General features: G+C 45.5%; 1 protein-coding gene across 2 annotated transcripts in view; it reads left to right on the plus strand.

Annotated features, from left to right (window-relative positions):
- The window catches only part of COLGALT2 (collagen beta(1-O)galactosyltransferase 2), a 97,930-nt gene that overhangs the window by 2,255 nt on the left and 74,438 nt on the right, over positions 1-21,237 (plus strand). The gene's annotated exons all lie outside the window — the stretch shown is intronic.

A 21,237-nucleotide genomic window follows, 5' to 3' on the forward strand; every position in this document is an offset into this window, starting at 1 on the left:
GAGCCCTGGGCCCTTTAAATCACCATCAGAGGGGGCCCTGGCCTCTGGCAGAGCTTTGAAAGGCCTGGGGCTCCGCTACAGTAGCGGCAGCTGGGAGCCCCTGGCCCTGTAAATCACTGCCAGAGCCCCACGGCTGCCACCCCAGGGCTCCAGCAGCAGGGCTCACGTGGCAATTTAAAGGGCCCTGGAGGGTAGCAGCAGTGGGAGCCCCGAGCCCTTTAAATCGCCACCCAAGCCATGCTGCCGGAGCCCCAGGGTAGCAGTGGCAGACAGGGGCTCGGGCGGTAATTTAAAGGGCCCAGGGCTCTGGCTGCTGCTACCACCCCGGGCTCTTTAAATCATCCCTGGAGCCCTGCTGCCAGAGCCCTCGGGTAGTGGTGGCGGTGCTCTGGCAGCAAGTTAAAGGGCCCAGGGCGGTAGCAGTGGCCGAGACCCTGGCCCTTTAAATCGCTGCCTGAGCCCCGCCGCTGCTACCCCAGGGTTCCGGCAGGCTCCGGGGATGATTTAAAGGGCCACAGGGCGGTAGCTGTGGCTGGAGCCCTGGACCCTTTAAATCATCCCCAGAGCCCTGCTGCTGGAGCCCTGGGGAGGCGGTGGCGGGGCTCCGGGGGCTATTTTAAGGGCTGGGGCGGTAGCGGCTGCCACAGCCCCGGAACCTTTAAATAGCTGCTGGAGCCCCACCACCACTACCCCAGGGCTCCAGGGACAATTTAAAGGGCCTGGAGCAGTAGCTGCGGCAGGCACCCCAGGCCCTTTAAATCGCCGCCTGAGCCCTGCTGCCGCTTCCCCAGGGCTTTGGCGGCAGTTTAAAGGGCCCGGGGCTCCAGCCACTGCTGGGAGCCCCAGACCCTTTAAATTGCCACCAGGGGAAGCCAGTCCGCTTTGGTACGGTGCACTGGCTCTTGCTGGTACGTTGTACTATCGGGGCGTACTGGCGTACTTTCACCTCCGGTTATTAGAGAGACAAGGTGGAAGAGGTAACGGCTTTTATTGGACCATCTTCTGTTGGTGAAAGACAAGTTTTCAAACTACTCTGAGCTCTTCTTCAGGTCATGTTCTTTAGTTATATTGAAGTATTTGTGATGTGATGTTAGGCGTGCTTAAAGCATATATGAATAGGTGCCTTTCAGTATCTGTGTAAATCCAAAGAAATGAAATAAATAACATAGCTCAGAAAAAAGAACTGATTTCTCAGTGCTAGCTTGCTCTTAAATATTAGTATTTTGGGGATGTCCTAGAAGTAGCATTTGCCTGAGTTGGAAGGTGATCATGCTGAATAGGTGCTGGAGGGCATTGAACAGAATATATCCAATAGCATTGGCAAGATACATTAAGCGCACCATAGCTCATGAGCAGTGTGGTAATAAAATGTATTTTGTGGGAAAGGAAGAAATTGGCCTTGAATTCAGTTAGCCTGCTGGTATGTGAAGGGGAAAAAAATCCTTTCTACTCAGCCAGACATTAGTTATACATGATTGGAGCAACAGAAGCTGGTAGATAGGATTCTGAGAAGTAAGAACTTTTGTGGGGCCAAGACTAAAAGTAAGAAATGCTGTTTTAGAGCTTGCACCTGATCCAAAGTCCTTTGAAGTCAATGGAAAAAATCTTATTGATTTCAGTGAGCTTGGATCAATGATTCAGGAAGGAAGACTAGATTTTTAGGCCCCATCAATACCAATGGAAGCTTGCATTAAATTACTTAATCAAACATGGACAAATATCCCTACATGCATTTCAGGGAGATAGTGGTTATTGACCTTCAAATACTCTACAGGTCTCTACAGAAAATTAGTGACTAAAGAAATGATTGGTTCTAATCCTCATGTATCAATATTTGGAAATGGGATCTCTGTTTTGTGCGCTGTGGTATCAGCATAAGTATTGCATTCTGAACTATGGACCAGCAACATGACTTAGAACCATAAATGGACATGGTAGGGGTAAATGAACAACATATGCATGTTTTAAGGATCTGTGTGCTGGAATACTTCTCAACAATGTATCACATAGCTCATTTTAGAAGTTTGTCTCTGGGCTAGTGTGGTTTGCTAAGCACGTACCCAATTCTGTTTTCATGTCAGTGGGAATCCTAGGTTTACACTTAGTTATTAGACATGTATCAGAATAAGTTTACTAGACCTTAAACCTTGCCTGCAATTCAGCTAAATATGTTAACCTGACATTAAAACCCCCCCCACATTAATGAGACAGAAGTTTAGACCTGATAACTAAACAGGATATATCAGGGGGTCTCAAACTGGGGGGCATGACCCTTCAGGGGGTTGCAAGGTTATTACGTGCAGATCACAAACTGTCAGCCTCCACCCCCAACCCCGCTTTGCCTCCAGAATTTATAATAGTGTTAAATATTTTAAAAAGTGTTTTTAATTTATAATGAGGGGTGGTCACACTCAAAGGCTTGCTGTGTGAAAGCCCATAGTGACAGAAGCATTCTAGGGTAGTGATTCTCAAACTTTTTTTTTCGTGGCCCACTTGAAAATTGCTGAGGGTCTCGGCAGACCACTTAATGATCTTTCCAAATGTTGTTTGTACTGTTAGTTAACTATTGTAAAGCACTTTGGATAAAAGCGCTATATAAAAAAACCCTTAATAATAATTAACATTTTTGTTCTACAAATAAAAGTGCACAATTCATATTTTAATATCAGTAGTCTTACCTTTCTAATGTGATGGATGTACCCTCTCTCCCCCACTGCAGCAGCCATCCAGATGGGCTGGGAAGGAGCGGGGTATCTCCCCTGGCACAGCGGCCACAAAGCTAAGGCTGGGAAGGAGGGCTGTCTCTCCCCGGCAGCCGCAGCCCTGGAACTGGGGAAAGTTGCCTCTTTCTCTGGCCGCGGCAGCCCTGCATGTCCCAAATTCCCCCCCCCTCTTCTCACACCACTGCCCCCTCCCACCTACCCTCTATACCTCCAAGACCACCACCGCACCAGGGTCTTCTCCAGGGACCAGGCACCTAATTAGTGGAGTCATACCTGTGTGGCTCCACTAATTAGGTGGGTGGCCCTTCATTCTCTCTTGTGTGGCCACCCAGGCGCGCACCTTAGAGGGAACTATCCATGGACCACCTGAATGGAGCTCATGGACCACTGGTGGTCCCCGGACCACAGTTTGAGAACCTCTGTTCTAGGGGACTGCCCATGCCATTACAATATAAGATGGCTAACAATATGGTGAGATACATTTTCAAAACTAAAGACAAGAAACTGAAAAAATGAGAGAGGTATTCTTAAAAGGGGGCCCTGCACAGAGGTGGGGTGTGGCTAACATTGGCAATGCCTCTGGAAAAAGTGTCCATTTTTTTAAATAAAGAAAGAAGGTCTAATGTGGGTGTGCAGTGAAAAAGGAAGTTCTATATCCTATGGATTGCCTTAGAGAAAGATTGATTGTCTGATGATATAAGGCATGAGAAAAGGATGTGTCGGGGGGTGGGGCTGGCCAGGAGAAGGGGGTTGTGGATGTAACGCACTTCACTCCAGTAATAAAGGGAGATATACCCATTTCCTTGAGCTGGAAGGGACCTTGAAAGGTCATTGAGTCCAGCCCCCTGCCTTCACTAGCAGGACCAATTTTTGCCCCAGATCCTTAAGTGGCCCCCTCAAGGATTGAACTTACAACCCTGGGTTTAGCAGGCCAATGTGCAAACCACTGAGCTATCCCATAAGACATGAGGTAGATCTTCTTAAAGGGCTGTTCCCACTGAAGTCAATAGCAAAACGTCCACTGGTGTGAGATGGTGCTCAGAGGCATGGAGTATCCCCAGAGACTGATATGACACAAATGAAGCTCTGCAAACAATAAGAGGAATTTTTCTGAGGTAGATTGCATTTCTGACCTACTGTGTTTGACAGAGTCCGTTAACAGACAGGATTTACCTTTACCATACAACAAGGGTTCCCAGACTTTTTCCCCTGAGGCCCATCTGGGCGGCTGAAATAGGCACTGTAACTCACTATTAACACTTCTTGAGGAAAATTATTAATTTTAATTATTACCTGCATATAAACTATAACACTGTAAATAAACAATGTAGATGTGTCCTTCCCATTTTAATGTAAATAATTGTAATGATAGATATCCCTAATAATATGCACTCAAAGAAATGTGTCAAGATCTTTGAAAGCAAACATTTTTAGTAAAATTACCCTTTAAAAAAATGTTGAGTGCAAAATGTGAAAACACAGTGTATAAATGTACAATATATAAAACTGAACAAAAAGAAACAACAATGTTAACAAAATTGTTAAAAAAAACAAATTGTGTTATTTCTTTATTTTAAAACAAAATAGTTGTCCAACTTTGAACATTATATTGTGGTTTCAATTTTTTTGGGGTGTAAAATCTGAATTTGTGTGCTGTGTAAGTAAAGACCCAACCCTATTCTCAACTAATTAGAAAATAATCAAATATTTTAAATAAATATATTAAATAACACTTATGTTACAACACACTTGTTATATTATAACAATGGGTACTCATCCGATCCGGCAAAGGAGAATCCAAACTTCAAGTATACATTATCATATTTTCTTACCACTTTCTTCATTTTTTTGACTGGCTCATTTCATGTAGCCGTAGATGGTCCGGGACTTTCATTATCTTCTCCACCAGTGCTCCCTTCTCATTTTCAAAAAATAAATGGATCCATGTCAGGTTGCAATACTGCTTGCCCTTTTTTACAGTTGTAAATGTCAGACTGTGTGTACATTGCTAGGTTACCTTGCAATGAAACATACCGGCGCAATTGCATTCTCCAGTCAAGCTCTTAATAAATGTTTAACTCCATGTGACTCATGTAATCTAAGTAAAAGCTATATAAGTGTAATGTTTTCAGCTGTATATATTGGACAGAGTATAGAAAAAATATTTATTTATTAATAAAACCAAGCTGCAATATGTCAAGTTTAATTCTCACCAATACAACGGTACATTTCATTAGTAGATTGGTGAGTCATTGCTTCCCTTTACAAAAGCCGTATTGACTCTTCCCCAAGATATCATCTTCAACTATGTATCTGATAATTCTGTTCTTTACTCTAGTTTCAACCAATTTGCCTGGTACTGAAGTTAGGCTTACTGGCCTGTAATTGCCAGGCTCGTCTCATTGTGTCTCAGGGGAGTACAATGCCTCCCCTAGCTCTGGGAAGCACAGTCTCTATTCCACTTCTATGGGAGGGTGCAGCGGGAGCTCACCACTGTGGCTGGCCACATCCCTGCCTCCTTTTCTCTCCCTGCCCCTGTGGAGGTATCAAAGAGCAATCCCTGGGACTGCTGTTGGGGCTACTTTCTGTGTGGAAGGCACAAAAGTAGAGAGGTTTCTTGAGCCCTCCCCTTAAGCACCTGTTGAAAGGTCAGACACAATCTGGCCCTCCTGCAAGTACATAAGGTTGCGACAAAAGCTTCCAAAATCCAGGGGATGGAGTGCTTCCAATGCCCAGCCACACTAGAGTTCCTTAAGTAAACAGGTCAGTTGGATCCTGGTTGTATCTAAGTGTTGATACACTTAGATACAACCATTCCATTTTAATAGCCATTTCCCCTTATTTTTCCTCAGGCGGTGTCAAAAGTTAAATCTTGTGTAGTTTTTGTGTGCGTACACTTGCTGTGGAAGTTTTCATTGTGGTGGGCTGGGCTTCTTCCGGGCTGTGCCAGTTACAATCTGCTGTGACTCTCGGAGAAACTCATTGGAGTTGGGAAATTGGCGTGTTAGGAGGATTTGCTAATGCAGTTCCATTAGAATTCTATCCAGCTACCCTTAAAAGTGAACTGCAAATCAAAAATCCTCCCTTTTTTCCCTCTTTACCCTCCTTTGGCATGTGAAAAGAGAGCCTAAAGCGACGTTTTGTGTTTGTGGAGCTTTTCTCTGCTTATTTGGTACATTGGGAGTATCAGGTCCTGACTCTTCCTCATTTTGTTGGAGGACTTTGGGAAGATCTTTGGAGACATCACAGTCGGCTGAAACATGAGTGGCAGCTTTCCCAGGTCAATTTGACGCTGAAGCTAAAATCTTCCTGGCAAAAGCCATTTCCCAGCGGTGCTGAGATGTTTGACCCTCGTTTAGTTCAGCTATGTCTACAGTTCCTGGTTGTCATATAGACATCCCCTGAGAGGCATTTTCTAAGGATCAAATTAGAAACTATGGGCCTGCTTCTGATCTCACGTATAGCAAGTTTATCCCCACTGTATTTCTATTGACTTCAGTGGAGTTACTCTCAGTTTATATTGGTGTACATAGGAGAGAATCAGGCCCTATTTCTCTGAGGTCCACTCAGCTGCAAGTAAGGAATGTGCTGTTTGTAAGAATGCTAATTATGACTAGCTAGAACCTGACTGACCAGCCATGAGACTATGTCCAAGCAAAACTTGGAATGCCAAACTCAGACCTGTGGCACTTTGTCACAAAGAGTCCTTCATTTCTTTCTAAAGTACTTTTCAATAGCTTCATCTCACTGACTTGCTTTTCCAAAGGTCACATTGATAATGGCACTGCCAAGAAGGTTGCAGATCTCTGCTATATACACTTAAAATGTAAAGAAAGCAAATGTCCTTAGTTTTATCCATCATTTCCTATTGCTTCTGAGTTTTGAACCATGTCTCACTGTTGTTGCTGAGAGTTCCCTTGACCCTGATTGTTGGACTAATCCAAAGGCTGCTGAAGTCAATGGGAGTATTTTCATTGAGTTTTGTGAGCAGCGGATCAAGCCTTTTGTGCTTAAATGCACACAAAGTCAAGTCTCGCAGAGTACAATTATATGTTATGAAATGCACTTTTACAGGTCCACTTTGGAAATGATAAGAGTATACAATAGGTGTGGCCGTTGTTTGGTAGCAGCTTGAGATAAATCCCAGATGAGTGGAGGTAGCTCATTGCTGATGCACTGTAAAACTAGCAACACTAAGAGAATGGTTTACCCTTAAAGGTGTCAATGATGTGACTAACAATGGAAGTTTATAAAAACAGGATAATGGTGATGCAGTTTTCATAATGTCAAGATTGGGACAGGATTAGCCTGCTACTGGCTGATGCCAATAGAATGTGAATATTTTCCTATCATGTGAGTTCATAACATTTTTTAATATCAGAGCGGTAGCCATGTTAGTCTGTATCCACAAAAACAATGAGGAGTCTGGTGGCACCTTAAAAGTGTTTTTTTTTTTTAATCCATGAAAGCTTATGCCCAAATAAATCTGTTAGTCTTTAAGGTGCCACCGGACTCAACATTTTTAAATGTGAAGGAATCTACATATATGGGAATTTCCATTAGTGAAGCAAGGATAATTTTAACTTCCCATGCTAAATACTTTTCACTGTGGAATATTGGAGTTCGGAATCTGCTGTTTTATGCACTCACTTCTGTCTATTGATACTGGTTTGATGTATCTTTAAAATCTGTGTTTTGTATAACAAAAGTTGAATAACACTTTTCTATGTTATGAATAACACATCAGATTGTTATAAATTGAATAATTTTGTAAAATAAACTGTTTGCTTTTTGCACATCACTCAGTTTGGATGGTGAAAGTTGCCTTGTCTGTTTTAGTTTCTTAGTTTAACATAGTGACACATGGGTTGACTTCTGTCATTCATATAGTACCTCTCCACTGTCTCTCATCATGAGAAATGCCACATCATTTTTTTAAAATCCAATTTTACCTTTGTCCCACAGGAATTTTGTGTTATCAAGTAATAAAAATTCTACTTGGAACTTACATTATTAGGTATATTGCAGTAGCACTCAGATCTCAACTGAGATCAAGGCCCCATTGTGCTAAGCACTACAAACACAGTCCCTGCCCCAAAGAGCTTACAATTTAGAAAGACAGAAGATGAGAGTATATTATCATCTTTTACAGATGGGGGAAACTGAGGCAGGTTGACCTTCACAAGATCTTCAGGGTTATTAGTGTCAGACGTAGTATTTGAAAACAGGAGTTCCTGACTCTTGCTGAGTTGCTGAGATCACGTTCTCACTTCTAGTACTGTACATTATTCATATCTGAAATGTAGAACCAGGAAACTGAGATTATACAAAATTGCCTTTATACTGATGAAACGATTTTCTTCTTTTGTGCATCTCACAGTCTTGGCAGGTTGAACTGTATGACATCATGAAGAAACATTGGAAAGGAAATCTGAAAATTACTGCTGTGACTTTAGTCTGTACCACTATCCTCAAATGTATTGCAGCTAACAGTGTTGATGAATTATGGAACAACACTGAGTAAAATGTCAGATGTAAGAATATAAACACACCGTTACTTGGTATTCCTAATTTCTATGGATCCCCTTCTTGTACTGGAAGGTTCTTAAAGAGCCAGATTTTGATACTCTTACTCGTGCTGAATAGCACCATACTTCAGAAGTGGTCCCATTGAAATTAGGTGATATTAGGCATGAGTAAGAGTATCAGACACTTTCCCAAAATGACTAAAGGAGGTAGTGAAAATAAAAATTCTGCACCACTGTTGAGGTGTATAGTGATTATGAGACCTGTTTGCTAGTTACATAATGTATCAAGTTTCAGTTGGACTTCAATGAGCGCTATGGGTGCTCAGTACCTGTGAAAATCAAGTCACCTTATTTAGGTACCAAACTTGGCAACTAAATTGTGGTTTGAATAAACTGGAAAACAAAACAGATATTTGCTTTGTGTGACTGTCTGTCCAATGCATCTGAAAACACACCCACCCTTTTAGAATCTAGGCACCAAGGTTACAATATACCCAGGGCCGGCTTTATGTTGATTCCCCTGATTCCCTGGAATCGGGTCCCGTGCCCACGCCTAAGGGAGCCCCGCTCCAGGGGTCTTCGGCAGCATTTTGGTGGCGGGGGGTCCTTCGGTGCCGTGGAAGACCCAGAGCAGACCCCCCACTGCCGAAGTGCCACTGAAGCCCTGGACCGCCACCGAGTATTCCAGTGGGGCCTCGCAGGTCCTAAAGGTGGCCCTGAATATACCACATCCAAGCAGATGCAGTATGCAGTAGAATTCAATTTTAGCAATCAGTGTGTACAATAATCATTTGGCTGCGTGGATCAAGGATCACTTTCCAAAGGCCATATCCTACTGATGCTGTTTGTCCCCTCCCCCTGGTTTATACTGGTTTTAAGTTTTGGTTTTAAGGGTTAGTTTGGAAGTAGTTTCTTGGGTGTTTTCAAAGTTCAGAAAGAGTTGGTATTCAGATGCTTTGTATATAAATGTACTGTCACACCTTTTTGAATCCCATTAGACTGTCGCTAAAGAATCTGTGCAGCTTGTTGGAGTGCCTAGTGGGGTCAGTTAAAGGCTACACTGTCTCTAAAATGCCAGAATTTACTCTGTCTTTGCAAGATGGAGACTTCTGCTCCTGGGAACCCAGTGTGATTTTTGGAAGCTTACTCTCTTATGGATCTGGATGTAGCAATCAGTAAGGTGTGATGACCCAATGGGGGTTGCCCAAATAGATTTTAAATTCAGGAGTATGCAAGTAAAACCACAGTGTGCTCCCACCCCTAATCTGCCAAACATAACAAGCTTTCTTTATATAGTGTTTCTCCTGAAAGAAATCCTTATATTTGTGAGGTAGTTGTGTGAAACTTGTCAATACACCCCAGGTTTTTAAGTATAGAGTGTGAATCTATGCTCTCTCTCTCTTTCTTTCTCTCTCTGGGTGAAGAACACTTCTATCAAGATTTGATGTTTGCTCATGTCTGGTCCACATATGCTTTGTCTTATGTATGCATATATTTAGCTATATTTAAATCCCTCCCTCCACCTCAGTTTTCTTCAAAGTATGAAGGTTAAAGAGCTTCTCCTTGTGTTTCTGTAGGAATAGCTACCAAAGATTCTGTTTAAAGGATTATGTTTCTAGCCTGGTAATATCAAGCAACTGTTTACAATTGTTGCATACTTCTGCTGCTTTTAACTGTCATGTAAAGGTATCACTCACAAGCTTATTTTTGCTGCTTTACTGCTGGTTATAAATCAGTGCTGAATCTCATTAAAAGCTCACAGGATCCCAACGTTGCCTTTGCTTATCCCCCATGCAAAATCGATTAGACCAAATTCCGTGGGTCTATATGTGTATAATCAAGGACAGATTTTGATCCATCATACGTTTCTATATTATAGTAATAGCATATAATGTTCTTGTAGTCTTGTGTGACAGCTGGAATTATAGCAGAGTGAGTCAATTGTACAGTTCATAGTATCTAGTACAATACAACTTTACAGGTTGAGCCTCAGAAGTAATGAGTGCCCACATCTTCCACTCCCAGCTTCAGTGGGAGTTGGAGGTGGCAGTACCTTTTGGGATGGGGACATTATTCTCTATAGCCTCTTTGATACAAACTGTAAGATACTTTTGGGGATAAAGAATTTTTAAATAAGATGGTCACAGAGATAAAATAAATACAGAACGACTAAGAGGTATAAACAAGGGAGAAATTAGTATGGGAAACCAAAAAAAAAACCAGGCCCAATCCACTGACCTCAGTGAAGCTATTCTAAGTTATACCAGCTGAAGAACTGGCCATATAGGTTATATGATGGATTTGAGATCATTTTTTGTGTGGATATCATATGTTGACCTGGTTATTCAGATGTTTGCTGCAGTAATGTATTTGGTTAGATCAGTAGAGGACTGTCTTCAAAATAAGGCAGAAAGGAAAAGAATGGCTCAGGATAGCCACCTCTGAGCAAAATGTTTGAGAGTTAGTAAGGGAAAATGCCAGAGCTGTTCGCTTTGATGTTTTTGCCTCCTTTCCAACCAACAGACAAAACTGGTTTGGCTCAGAAGGGCCAAAGCTTGGGAATTCAGAACCCTGGCAGATTTTAAAAGGGCCTCTCTTTGAAGAGAATGGGGTAGTTGTTTGGGAGAACCAGACTGAGACATTGGCACCCTCTGGTGTGTCTGGAGAAGCTTGGTCTGCCTAGGTCACCATCACAGGATGATTGTTTTAGATAAGATAGACATATGTGCAGAGTATTGTTTCCAAAGCCTTTCTCTCTCTCTTTGCTTTGCTCTTACTCCTAAAACAAACACCACTTAGATTTTAAGAAGGCTACGTGTTCGCTGTACATCACTGGTCACAGATGCCCAAAGGGAAGAACCGCAATTATACCTGCTGGGTACGTACAGTTCATACATAGGGTAGTGTAGCCCAGGGCCTGGTCTAAGAGTGGGAAAACTGCAGAATTTCACCCCAGGAGAAGTAAAGGCACAAGGCCTGATACCTGTGGGGGCGATTCAGAGACCAGTGAGGGGACAGAGGTGTAGCTAGCCCTGTAACCATGACAGATTGAACATAAACCCCGCAAAAAAACAAACCCCCCTCAAACGCTTCTCCCCACCCTGTTATAAAATTACACTAGAGCTGAGAAATAAATCCACCAAAGCAAGGACATTCCCAGTGTTGCTTTCTGCCATGCATCTGCACTGCAACATATGTGGTTATTTATCTGAGAGCCCAGTGAGGTTGGATGGCTTCACATATCCTGTGGGGATTCTTTATAAATGGATTGTAATGGTGTATTACACATGGTGAACCAAGTATTGTGAGCTGTCCACACAGCTGTCTGCAACGATGGCCAGTATTGTGGAATGTTTTGAAAGGCCATCTGTGTTGCAGTGCATAGAGAAGACTCAGCAGAGTGCAGGATTCTGTGGGTGACTTAACTCACAATTTCCTTCCTTTGGGATGATGTCTCAGACATAATGTTATTTCAGCTTGTTTGTTTGCTTGCCTTTAATTTCCTGTGTTTTAGTGGAAGCATGGTCTACACTGACAATGGTTTTGCCCTCATTTTCAGGGGTGGATTAAGGCTAAATGTGGCCCATATATATGCATCAAATGTCCAGAGTCTTGAGACAGACTTTTGTCTTCCTCCAAAGGGCTTGTCGCTCTAGCAGGCATTTGGCTGCCAGCAATAAGCTGTAATGCTATTTGCTACTCTGCCTCCAATTTACAGCTCCTTCCAACAATTCTGATCCCGATAATCTTGCCTTAATAACTTTTCCCATCTTGAGATAGTAACAGGGTCTCTGCAGACCAGTGGCTGTCAATGTGTGAGTTGTAGCATCCTCAAAAGAGGTGCCAACAGCTCTTGGTGGTGGCCAGAAACCTGCTCATGGTTTTCTTTTTTCAGTCTTTGTTCACTCATCCATTCTGCAATAACAGCAGGAAGATCAGATAAACTATTGCATTAATTCCTGTGGTGCCTAACTCCCCTTGTCTTTCATTTGAAGTTAGGCACCCAACTGTGTCCCCAAAATGAGTGATTATCAGCTCCTTTTATCTAATGAGAGCATCATCTCATTTACAAATATCACATCATATTTAGTATAACATACTTTTTAAAAAGTATTTGATTCTGTAATTAACAATATAAAAACAATAACAAACAAATCTAAAGGCAAATCAAGACCTAAACACCACAGCAGAGATAACTTTAACATACATGTAGAAATCATTATGCAAAAGTAACTAAAACCATAGCACACTTTCAGAGTGGAGTATGAAAAATAAAGGCAATTAAAAACAAATGGCACAAAAAAAGAGGAACATTTTTATAGATGTGTAAAATACACGATTAAAAGTCTGGTTACATATCATAAGCAATCAACTACAAAATATCAGATATTCTTTGAGATAAAATAATTGTGGACAACATTTTCAAAAGCCACCACTGATTTCAGGCGCCTCCATATTTGGTTGCCCAACTTGAGCCATATTAAAGGGGCCTGATTTTCAGAATGCAAGGTGCTCAGCATCTTTTGAAAATTAGGTGTCTCAAGCTCAGGGCCAGCCCACAACATTTTGGCTTCTGAGGCGGGGAGCTCAAATGACGCCCCCATGCTCCCTCGTTTGGGCCAAAACTTTGAAAGGTCTCAATTCTGCCTTCTTCCTGTTCTACTCCTCTCATGGTACTGCTCTGCTACCTACCCCAATACAGGAGAACGAACAACTTAAAATGCATTGTTCAAAAATGTTAAGTAACACTTAACTTTCAAACGCCAGAACAGCAAATGTAACTTTTCTTGTCTGCATAGTAAACACTGGCATTTTTATCTGTTTGAATAGTCAAAGTGGTGCTTTCTGTGCCGCCTTGGTTGCAAAGATTTGAACTGCTTCCTGAAGGTCCACTGTCTGGGCCAGTTCATGCTCTATTGAGATGGTTGCAAGGCTGACCAGCCTCTCCTGTGTCATTGTGGAGCGTAGATGTGTTTTTATTAACTTCAGCTTGGAGAAGCTGCGTTCTCCACTGGCAACTGTTACAGGAAGTGTTAGAAGTATGCACAGAGCAACAAAAGCATGTGGAAAGAGGGTGGTCATCTTATTTGTGCACTCTTATTTGTGACTCCTGTATTCTTGAATGGGTGGGAAAATAGCTTCAGTGTGAAGTCCCTCTGCCAACTTCTGTGCACTCTTAAGATTGGTTTGAAATCTCTCATCTGACCGGTAAGACTGTAGGTATGACTTTGCTTTGTCCAGTTGTTCCATTGCTCCAGATGTATCAAGGTCAACACCTTGGAGTCTCTTGCTTACAACATTTATTTCAAACAGTATGTCATGCCACAACACTAAGCCACCCAGAAATTTGAAGTTATGTACGTTTCTGGTGATTCCATTTCCCTCTGCCACTGTTTCTCAGTTCCTGTCATAGCATTATCCTCCATAATGGCAACTATGGCATCATCTATCTTCCCAATTTGGTGTTTGATAGGCTTTATCGCCTCCACTCGACTTTCCCATCATGTGGCACTCAGTAGTTTCAGTGTCAGAGAGCATGTTCCCAGACGTTGCTTCACAATTTGCCACTGATGGGTTGATGCAGAGAAAAATACATAGATGCTTTGAATTACATTAAAAAATTCAGCAGCCTCACTAGAAGCTGATGTTGCAGCACTGACCACCAAGTTCAAGGAATGAGAACTGCATGGGACAAAAAAAGCTCGAGGGTTTAACTCTCAGATCCGTGTCCGCACTCCTCTGTTCTTTCCTCTCATGTTGGCATCTTTATCATAGCCCTGACCTCTCATGTCAGTTATCGCAATTCCTGTATCTTCCAGCTTTTTAAGAAGCACATTTGTCATATCAGCTCCTGTAGTATCATCAATGTCAATAAATTCTAGAAAATACTCTCTGACAGTCACCATTGCAGGGACGTTTTCACTAGGTTCTGTTGTTACAAAACGCACCATTAAAGTCATTTGTTCCGTATGGCTGATGTCAGGTGTGCAGTCCAGAATAACAGAGTAATATCTGACTTCAGATCTATCACAATCTTCTGTTTGACTTTTGTTGCCAGTAGCTGTATGATCTCATTTTGAATAGTTTTTCCAAGGTAGTGGTGTGTGTACATTTCTTGGGTGATGACACTTCTTAGATGCTCCTGGAGTACAGCATCAAACTCAGCCATCAATTCCACAATTTTAAGGAAGTTTCCATTGTTTGGCACATACACAGGGCCGGTGCAACCATTTAGGCGACCTAGGTAGGGCACTGGCATTTGGGGGATGCCATTTTCTTCAGCAGCGACCAGGGCGGCCGGATCTTCAGCCGCCCCGGTCGCCGCCGGCATTTAGGTGGAGGGAGCTGGGGCAGGGGAGTGCAGGGAGGGCTGCCTGCAGCAAGTAAAGGGGGGCGGCATGCAGGGGAACTCCCCGCCCCAGCTCACCCCTGCCCCGCCTCCTCCCTGAGCATGCCATGGCCGCTTCACTTCTCCCGCCTCCCAGGCTTGCGGCACCTAAGCTGATTGGCTCCGCAAGCCTGGGAGGTGGGAGAAGTGAAGAAGCCACGGCATGCTCGTGCTCGTGCGCGGAGCAGGGGTGAGCTGGGGTTGGGGGGTGCCTCAGGGCATAGGGTGGGGGGTGGGGAGCTGCTGCAAGGGGGGCGCCTCAGGGCGGAGGGGGGAGCTGCCGCGGGGTGGGGGGGTGCCTCAGGGCGGAGGCGCGGGGGGGGGGGGGGAGTGCACAAGGTGGAAGTTTCGCCTAGGGCGCAAAACATCCTTGCACCGGCCCTGCACATACAGCTGATCTGAAGTGCCACACAGTGCTAGGTTTTGGGTAGCAAGCATTCTCACAATGGCAATGAGCCTTTTCAGAACATTTTGCCAGTAAAGAGACTCTGATGCAATCTTCTCTGGATGCTGATCATCTGTGGTGGCCTTTAACCTTAGTCTCATCTCAAGCTCTTTCCACCTATGGAAAGCTCTCTGGTGATTTGCTGCCTTCTCATGGCATGCCAGATTTCTAGCCAGATTTTTCCAGTCCTTTGTTCCTGTAGAACCCAATGTGGCTGGAACATTAGACTGGAAGAGTTTGCAACAAAAACAGTATGCAGCATTCTGGGTTTTTGAGTACATAAGCCATGGCCTCTCCACTTTGGCACCATTGGGGATTTCATGCCAGTAATGTGTTGGATGGAAACTTCTATTTTCATTGTCTTTGGGGAACATGAAGTTTTTCATTTTCTGTGGCCCATGCAGTACAAGGAAGTCCTTCAGGCTACTGCTCAAGTGGGTCCACAGTCCTGGATCATCTAGACTTAAGGAATTAAACTCAGCAGCAGCTGTTTCTTGTGCCTCCACCACACTCTTCTCTGATCTACACTTTTCTTCAGGAATGTGCATGGTTACATCCATTTGAGTTGGAGATATGGATGCTGCAGTAGCTGCCTGGTCACCTGCACTCTGACTAACTGGAAGATCAGGCATCTCCTCACCACTCACATCCTCACTGGAGCCAGAAGGCTAGCCACGAACATTTGTGTCTATTTTTCAGAGTAGCAGCCGTGTTAGTCTGTATCCGTAAAAAGAACAGGAGTACTTGTGGCACCTTAAAGACTAACAAATTTATTTTAGCATGAGCTTTCGTGAGCTACAGCTCACTTCATCTGAAGAAGTGAGCTGTAGCTCACGAAAGCTCATGCTAAAATAAATTTGTTAGTCTTTAAGGTGCCACAAGTATTTGTGTCTGTGTATCTCAGGAGAGTGCCTTCCTGCTTAGATAGAAAAGCTTCCTTTGCTTTCTTTCTTTTTCTGAATGGTGCCCCAGAGGGGCATTTTCTTCTTTCACTCATGACTCCTGTTCTGTGCCAGCTATAGTGGCTCTCAACACTCAATTGAAGGGGACAAATAAGCAGGCTGGTCGCAGGGCCTGAGTGAGGGAAGATAGCAGCGTCTTAAGGGCCTAACTGGCTCCTACTACTTCAGTTGACTGTTCTCCTCAAGTGGGTTCAGGGAAGCAGCAGGAAACCAGAAGCTCCCTGAGAAGCTGGTGTTAATCAGTCCAGGCTCTTGGGGGTGCTAGAGAGGTACATAAGAGGCTCCTCCTCCCCTCTCTCCCTGCAGCTCCTGCTGCTTTATGTTATTCCCTCTCACCTTTTCTCCTGCCTGCCTGTTATGTCTCTTATGCCCTCCTTCCTCCAGCACAGCACTCCACCATCTCTGTGCATCTAGAGCAGAGAAAATACATATGCACCAGCAGCAGACACAATTTTCTACACTCTGGGTCCTAGTGATGCCCCTCCCACCCCCAGTGTGGTACCTGAGGCAACTGCCTCAGTTTGCCTCATGGTAAGGCCAGCTCTGCTCAAGCTGAGCCCCCAAATCATTGGTTTCTTCTGAAAATCTTGGCTTATGTGTCTAATTATTAAAGGCTATATTGTGCCTTTAAGACAAAGCCCATAGTAAGGGGCTTCACCCCCATCTGGGGAGAACAGGCAGCTATTCTGTTTGAGTGATTCCTCCAGCCAAAGGGAAAGCAATTTGCAACACCACTTTAAGGGATCTGGCATGTCCCCTTGCCAACTCTGGAAACCAATTTACCGGGTGGCAAAGCCATGGCTTCTTCTCACTAGCCCCTTGTCAGTGAGTTGTTCCCAAGGGATGTGGGGAAGAGCAAGTCCATTGCAGCATCTGTGCTGTCCTGAGCAGTGCACCAGGAATGCTGTTCCGGGAGTCTCCTTAGTCCTTGCCCACTCTACTGCCTGGCTCTGTTAGCCTGGGCCATGATCTAGCTCTACAGGAATATTTGAAAGAGTAAATCACAAAAGCTACTCTGAAAGTATCAGCTTTTTATCTAGAGTGTATTAGAGTATATTGATTTATAACAGTTTCTCTCCACATGCTCTTGGGGAATTTCCCCAAGCCAAACAAAACTCAGGGTATGGCTACACTACGAAATTAGGTCAAATTTATAGAAGTCGATTTTTTAGAAATTTATTTTATACAGTCAATTGTGTGTGTCCCCACTTAAGACCATTAAGAGCATTAACTCGGCGGAATGCATCCACAGTACTGAGGTTAGCGTCGACTTTCGGAGCATTGCACTGTGCGTAGCTATCCCACAGTTCCCGCAGTCTCCACCATCCATTGGAATTCTGGCTTGAGCTCCCAATGCCTGATGGGGCAAAAACGTTGTCACGGGTGGTTCTGGGTACATGTCGTCAGCCCCCCCCTCCTCCATGAAAGCAACGGCAGACAATCATTTCATGCCTTTTTTCCAGGGTCCCATCCACTGGACCCGCTCAGCCTGGATAATCGGAACAGTGGGCTGAGCGGGTCAGCGGATGGAGCCCCAGACTGGCAGCGGGGTGAGCGGCTCAGCTCGCTGCTGGTCTGGGGCTCGGTTCACCAGCTCCTGCCAGCCGGGGTGCCGCTCAGCTGGCAGACCTCGGTGAGGTTGATCAGGGGTGCCTTGACAGACATGGCTATCCTTCTCTTAAAGCACCGAATGGGAGTGACTCCAGGTCATTCTCGTCTTTAAGTTTCGTCTCATGGAGATTCAGTCCTGCCTGGAATATCATGGCGAGCTGGAGGCTTCTGCCTCAGGCTGCTCTCCCAGCCAGCAGCACAGCACGGTCGCACCTACCCCAGCCTGCCCCTTGCTCCCATGGCTCATGAAGCCTGGAGAGTAGTAAGGAGCAGTTCAACTTGTGGAATGACAAATCCAGAACGAAGGATTGCACTCTATGGGCCACGTTAAGATTATTTCAGAATCCTGGATAGCATTAGTCCCTATAAAAAGCTTCATGAAAATTTTCCCCCTCCCCTAACCAGAGCAGCTGAAAGGATAAGGAACCTGGGACTACAACTTAGAGAGAACTCCCATATTATTTAACTCATAACTGATATAATTCAAAGTAAAATTTCACAGCATGGTCTGTTCTAAGACTAAAAATGCAGAAGGCGAGTCAGAAAAAGGAACAGTGACCTGTTCCCACCCGGTTTCAAACCAGGGATGTTTCATGTGGTAGGTGAATGTGATAACCACTACACCACAGGGCTTTCAGCTGTTAGGTGAATGTGATAACCACTACACTACGGGGCTTCTCTTTTTTTGCCACAGACTGCCAAATGCACAGGAATGTTTTCTCTAGCTACAGAAGCTACCTAATGCAATGTCTATATCTAAGGCCTTCCTGCTCACAAAGCGGTCATGCCCCCGCCCAAGGCTGACACAGCGACCTGGCTCGGGCAGGATCGCTAGCGAGGCATGATACTTTTGCCATTAAGCAAACACAGCAATTCTTTCCTGGCCTCTGCCACTGAATGCCTCCATGCATTATGCTGTGCCAGTGATGAGCTGCCAAAATATTAACAACCGGTTCCCTCCTCCTCACCCCATGAGGGGGTCATGCCCCCCCCGGGGACTCCTGCCCCATCCAACCCCCCCATGTTCCTTGACAGCCCCCCCTGGGACCTGTGCCCTATCCCCCCCCATTCCCTGTCCCCTGTCTGCCCCTTGCCACCCCATCCAACCCCTTCTCTCATTCCTGATGGCACCCTGGGACCCCTACTCCATCCAACCACCCCTTCTCCCTGTCCCCTGACTGTCCCTGGAATCCCTACCCCTAACTGCCCCCCACCACCACATCCAACTCCTGCTCCTTCCTGACTGCCCCCCCCGGGACCCTTGCCCCCGTTTAATCCCCCTGTTCCCTGCCCTCTGACCGCTTTGACACTAATCCACCCCCCCAGCTCTCCTGCCCTCTTCCAACACCTGCTCCCTGCCCCCTTACCGCGCTGCCTGGAGGTGGGGGCCCAGCTGGGCTGGGACTGGGACCCGGGGCCGGGGCAGGAGCCGAGCCACGCCACGCCGCCCAGCCGGACCAGGACCCGGGGCAGGAGCCGAGCCACGCCACGCCGCCCAGCCGGACCAGGACCCGGACCCGGGGGCCGGGGCAGGAGCCGAGCCGCGCCACCCAGCCGGACCCGGACCCGGGGGCCGGGGCAGGAGCCGAGCCGCGCCGCCCGGCCGGACCCGGGGGCCGTGGCAGGAGCTGAGCCGCGCTGCCCGGCCGAGGTCGGGGCCGGACCCACCCGGGGCGTGCAGGAGCCGCGCCGCGCTGCCTGGCGAGGTCGCAGCTGGACCCGGGGGGCAGGAGCCGCGCCGCCCGGCCCCAGAGTCCTGCCGTGACCTCACCAGGCGGCGCGGTGCCTGGAGCCCTTCTCCTGCTGGCACCCCCGCCCCCCGGCCCAGCTCACCTGGTGGAAGGCGCTGCTTCCTTCTCAGCCCTCCCAGGCTTCCCGCGCCAACAGCTGATTCGCGGGAAGCTGGGGAGGGGGAGGAGAAGCCGGAGGCGCTTCAGAAGAGGAGGCGGAGTGAGGTGAGCTGGGGCTGGGGGAAGGGTAGAGAGCTGCTAGAGCTTTAGTTAAATTTAAAAGCCCTTTTGGAACTAGTTGTCCCTTCAGGAACAACCGTTCTAGCGAACCGGTGCGAACCGGCTGCAGCTCACCACTGCGCTGTGCCCTATCAGTGCGGGTGGACTACATGAGCTCGAAAAACATGTCATCGTGAGTGTGGTTTTTTTGCTTTCTAATCTGCGATAACCTCAGGGACAGAGATGATAGGGGGAATGTAGAAACATTCTCAGGGGACTGCATGGTCACCTGTGTTGCTGAGTGCTGCTGAGTTTGCCACGCTGGCCAAACAGGAAATGAAATTCAAAATTCCTGGGGCTTTTCCTGTGCACCTGGGTAGTGCATCTGAGTTGAGAGTGCTGTCCAGAGCGATCACAATGGAGCACTCTGGGATAGCTGTCGAATTGCATCCACCACTACCCCAAATTCGATGTCGATTTCAGCACTAATCCCCTTGCCGGGGGAGGAGTACAGAAATCGATTTTAAGAGCCCTTTAAGTCAAAAAAATGGCTTCATCGTGTGGACGGGTGCAGGGTTAAAGCGATGTAACGCTGCTAAATTCGACCTAAACTCGTAGTGTAGACCAGGCCTCAGCCAGTTCATTCTCTGCTTTATAAATCATTCATATGAAAGAAGCAATCTCAGCAGGATCCGTGTGCAAGTCTTTAAGTTGGGGGATGAATTTGGTACCTTGTGTACAGAAAACGAGCCTTTGCATACAGCTGCACACAGCCATTTATAATCGTATCGTTAAGCTTCTTGATGAATCGTTTACAGCTTCACTCAGTTGGGGTTTGTTGAGAAGTCCAAATACTGGGTCACCTATGGAAAATGACTTGTACATTTACACAACCTGGAACAGCAGCTGTCTGGGGGGCTCGGGGGAGGGAGAAGAATGTTTGGAATGTTCTGAAAAGGAAACATCTGATTGGCTGAAAATGAGGGAATGCGATGTATCGATGCACAACAGTTCTCCAATGATAAATTCCATGTGTAAAAGGCTGTCACCAATAGCAGTCAGGCTTACACTTTAACACAGGCACATCAGCCTAAATATTCTTCACATAGCTTTGGGACAACAGCGTGAAATGGTACCAAAAGAACTGGAGCTGATGGCAATGGTTTGTTTTGGATAAATGACTGATCAAAGCCTGAAGCAACAACACACAGCATATAGTGATGCAGCATATGCAGACATCAAATCTCTGATCTGACAAAGTTGCTGACAAAGTTGTTTTTCTGGTTCTTTAAAAGGATTTCATTTCATTATCTCCTACCAAACTGCATCAGGTTATTGGAAAAACCTATCCACAGCCTGTTCTGAAGCTCACAGAAGATAATAATTGCCATTGGGTCTGCTGCCTCTTCAAATATTTTTTTTCCTACATGGCAAGGCTGTTTTTTAGGTTTTGGTTACACTGTCTTTTCAAATACTAATATGACACAAGTTCAAAGAGCTTGACTTGAATACGAAAGTCTGTGCTGCTAAGCACTTCCCCACAATTTTATAATTTCCTAATTAATGCAGGGCCTAACTCGCATGGTGTCATGACTAAGCCATGGAGGGATGGAATTATTATTGTGAGAGAA

Source organism: Mauremys mutica, chromosome 8, assembly GCF_020497125.1.
Source record: "Mauremys mutica isolate MM-2020 ecotype Southern chromosome 8, ASM2049712v1, whole genome shotgun sequence".
Lineage (NCBI taxonomy): Eukaryota > Metazoa > Chordata > Testudines > Geoemydidae > Mauremys > Mauremys mutica.